At 35.2% G+C, this 4,605-nt stretch overlaps 1 long non-coding RNA gene across 2 annotated transcripts; it reads right to left on the reverse strand.

Annotated features, from left to right (window-relative positions):
* Positions 1-675: 675 nt before the first annotated feature.
* On the reverse strand, positions 676-3,045 carry LOC119421040. Of its 2 annotated transcripts, XR_005187331.1 has the most exons (4): positions 2,948-3,045; positions 2,357-2,399; positions 2,101-2,152; positions 676-970 (listed from the first exon to the last, which is right to left on the reverse strand). It is a non-coding gene; the product is annotated as an uncharacterized LOC119421040 (long non-coding RNA). The 2 variants fall into 2 exon arrangements; XR_005187332.1 differs by lacking the exon at positions 2,101-2,152.
* Between the last annotated feature and the right edge of the window lie 1,560 nt (positions 3,046-4,605).

Genomic DNA, 4,605 nt, shown 5'->3' on the forward strand with positions numbered 1-4,605 from the left:
CGAAGGATCCTGAAGTATGCGATCCCTCGGAGTTCCAGCTTCAGATCCTTTTGCATACTTGCCGCATCTTTGGCGTATTACGTGGCAGATGTCAGTCGGATATTTACAGATTTTTCATTTATGCAAATTTGGGAATCTGATATACTCTGCCTGTAAATACAGGTTTGGCATGTAGGTAAGCCTTCAAGTAAAATAACTATATCTTAACATGTTTCCAATGGTTAGTTGTTGTTTTTTTGTCTTGCACTCCATTTAGTTTTTATTTGTAATACGTGAAGTGCTTTATATAACTATTTAAATCTGCTATAGGCTACAAATAGTTGGCTTCTAAGATCTTTAACATTTTAAGATCACCCAGTTTTTTACATCAAAATTAATGAGTCTTTAATTTTGGTTTATGTACCATCATCATGATGTACAAATCACAAGCTGGACCAGTAAGCACATTACCATTTCAATAAGAACTATGAAAAATCAGTATAATAAACAGTTTATGAAGCAGTCTAGTAAATACACAGTGGTTTGTATCTTCATAACACATACTAATGCAAACATATCATAGACATGAAAACACTGACCATGACTTTCTTAAAGATTTTCTTTTTTTATTAAAACACACACACACACACACAAAAAACCCCTACGGTTTCATTTGTAAAAAATACAACCTACGGTTTCATTTGTAAAAAAAAATAGTTGTTGGTGCCTCTTGGAGGCTGCCTCAGGCTGCATTTCCCACTGGGCACTCTGCAATGTAGCCATCCATTCTGCAGGGCTTTGTTTGAAGCTCAGCAAGTTTGTACTGGCATCTGTCTAAAATGTCCTAGTTTTGCTGCTCTCCCATTCAGGTGGATAAACTTTCCATGTGTCTTTGTCTTCGTGTCGGTCTCGTACTCATAGGCATGTTGGCACCCCCTCATTCTTCATCATTTAAAATGGAGCGACCAACAGACCGCCGTGAATTCAAAAGCTTCAACAGAAAACACAGAAAACACAAGGTCAATAAGAGCACTTTTTAAAATGTAATCATAACAAAAAGCAAATGCATCCATATCTCAATTCTTAGATTCTCAAACAAAAAGTTTACGGATGTTCCAAAAACCTTTTTTTTAATCTTCCCATATTGAATATTTTTAGTAACTCATATCTACCAATAGATGGCGCTTTAACACATCTTTACACGAGGACCCAGAATTTAATTAAAAGTTTTACTTCTTCTGCATTGCCAGAAACTATAGTTTCACACATCTACAATGATGTAATGTGAGACTAAAGCAAATCAGATATATTTTGCATTCTAATTCTAATTCTGTTTCCTCTAGGATTTTTTTTTATTTTTAGCTAGTTTAGTTTTAGCTTAACCTCAGTGCTAACAATGGCTCTTGGCTTGGTAGCCATTGGGGGTCCTCCCCCAGAAAATTTTGAATAAAATAGATGCCATTTCCTGCATTCTGGTGTATTTAACATCTAGTTTTACCTACATATGTAAACTATTCAATAAGTATTTTAGAGTTAATGGCAGAACAAGAAGTACCCTGAGACAAACATGCAGCATTAACACAGTGTGAACATTATTCAAGAATTGTTTCTATAAGAACATTATCAAATATTTTATGTGAACGTAAGATACTAGCAATAACAGCATTGTAAGAGGGGGACAGTTGAACCCGGAGGCCTCCACCTCTGTTTAATGATGGACGATTTCTTTTCACAAAGATGGCCTCCTTCTCTCCTCTCTCAGACCATCGTTCCTCTCTATCAAGGAGGAACGATGACTGAGTTTGTCTCAGCTCCTCAGACTGAAGAAATCTTTTTGATACAAAGAAGAATCTGTCCAGAGGAATTAATTTATTGAGCCTGCATCAGGACAATAATCTGTAAAGCTTTAGTATATTTGATAAGGAAAACTCATTTTGACTTAACCAATTAATATATTTTCAATGGCAAAATATGCAGGCTTATTTCATATTACTTTCATTGCAGGCTTTCTGTATTTATTGTCTTACTTTTAATGATAAAAATATAACGAGTCACTACTGTCGTTTAGAAAGTGTTTATATTGGAACTAATACTTGTTCACACACAGTTACAACAGCTCACCTGTTCCTTTATACTGACAGGAACAATCCCCTCATCACTACTGGCTCTGCTCCTGACACAATCACATTTTAAAAATTGTCATAACTCAGAACAAATCTCCCCTTTTTACAAAGCCTTATGATCAATTCAGGCCAGTTTCATTAAAGGGTTGAATCATTTAACATCTCAAGACACTTTTCATATACAGCAGGTCTTCACCAGACTCATACTCTTCATTATATAATTATAATAATATTCAGTCAATGAGTACTCTTACCTGCCCACTCTGTGCTGCGTGATGTGGAGCTGCATCTTGGGTGCTACAAGACAAAGATTCAGTTATGTGGCGTTGCATTATAATATTATTTAAATTATATAACAGTATGTTAAGTCACAATGCCACACACCAACAGTTCATTGACTTGATAACTTGAACGGTGTTTTGCAGGAAAATCCAGGAAAGTATTCTAAGTTGATTTGTAGTTCTAAACATATTTAGTGGTCATTTTTTGTCCAACATTGATTACTTCCAGCCTAGATCACAATTATATTAGCAAATATCCAAATATGTAACTTAGACAATGACATCATAAAACAGCTTTTAGAAAAGCAAATAGACACCTCTCACTGAGGAGTTGCCCAACAGTGGTCAGCAGCCACTGGTTATAGATGTCTCCCATTCCCCCTGTATGAGTGTCCATTTTATTCTGCTCAGTACAACTTTTCAAACAGCCTCAACTTGACGTGACGCTGACAACGCCATGTTGTAAAAGGTCGAGTAACACACCGGTAAAACTACATATTTTACGCTCTAACCACATGCTTGGTCAAAAATAATTAGAACTAAATATGTGAAGCAGCAACTTACTGAAAATCGTAGAGCCGCTTGGCTTTGAATCAAACACGTCGCGTTATCCGAGAAGGACCTCGTTTGTGTTATCCCGCCAATGTAATACCGGAAGTGTCTTCTTCTTCTTCAGTTAAACGGCTGTTGGAAAACGGTGCATTACCGCCACCAACCTGTAAGGAGTTTGGCGACGTGGACAATTTAATTTACAGTTAAGACTCAAAAGGGTTTACTTGTGTGTTTTATCTGTAAATTAAATTGTTTCATGGACTTTATTTTTTCATTTAAATAGCCTGCATCACACTTTCAAGAGACGTTTACCTAACAGAATAAATGAAAAGAAGAAAATGGACAACCATATGTTTATATTGTTGAGGTTTGTAAAGTCAGTAAAATTAAATATTTTATCATTATTGATGAAAAGTTGACATGAAAACCTCACATAAACTAAGAATAAAAAATAGCTAAATCTGTTGAATTGCTGTACAAAAAAACCAATATAGGATGTCACAGTGAGCTCATCCATGAAGTCATTTGCTAATCTGAAGAAGTTCCAATCTGTAGTTGTTCCAATCTGTAGTTGTTGGCTCTATTTTATATTTAAAGTATATGATTACAATTATAAATACCATTAGACTAAATGTGATTCCACATGTGATTATCATTGCCATCTTAAATGATCTTACAATTTTCTTACTTCTTTTGTTTGTTTTTAGGTCGTATGTGACCCATCACATCAAAATGAGGATTAAGTCAAATTTGGTCAAAATGAGCCCATTACATCTTCAGATTTGTGGCTTTCAAAGCTATATTTTGATACTGGATCATTCTGATATCATAAGGGGATTCAGAGATATGACTTAATTTGGCTTGTTGGTTACAATAATACATTAGGCTATTATTTGGTCTGAAACCTAATTGTTTAAAATTTTAATAAGAATAAAAAAAAAAATTAGGCTTTTTTTTTTTTTAGACAATTCAATCAAATGTTACACTGATAGAACATTTATTTGTTATATTTTGATAAAACGCAATTTTTGCAAATATTTTACTCAAAACACTTTTAATCCTCACTTCGATGTGATGGGTCACATATTACCTTTTATTGTACTTATATTAAATGAACAGTTTATAAAGTAGTTTAGTGAATCAGGTGTTTTACACCTAACTGCACATTAATATCATATACATAGAAAACAAAGAATTTGTTAAAAGATTTTTATTAACACACACACAAAAAAAAACTTCACTTCAAATACGTTTTGTCTATGCCTCTTGGAGGCTGACTCATGCTGCATACGCCACTGGCCACCCTACGATGTACCATTCTGCTCGACTTTTGTTGCAGCTTGGCAAGTTGGCATTGGCACCTATTCAAAATGTCTGTGAGCTTTGTTGCCCTCCATTCAGGTGGATACACTTTCCACGTTTGGCCGTTTTCACTGTCTGTCTCTTCATCGCTCATCAGACATGCAGACGCCCCTTCAAGATATTTGAACTCCTCGTCGGTCAGAATACAGCGTGCAACGGATCGTCGTGAATTTAAGAGCTTAAACAGAAAAGACAAAACATTTGTTATTACTTGTTTTACTTTTGTATTACTGGATGGATGGATGGATGGATGGATGGATGGATGGATGGATGGATGGATGGATGGATGGATGGATGGATGGATGGAT

This window comes from Nematolebias whitei, chromosome 15 (genome assembly GCF_014905685.2).
Source record: "Nematolebias whitei isolate Nwh7 chromosome 15, NemWhi1, whole genome shotgun sequence".
NCBI classification, from domain to species: domain Eukaryota; kingdom Metazoa; phylum Chordata; class Actinopteri; order Cyprinodontiformes; family Rivulidae; genus Nematolebias; species Nematolebias whitei.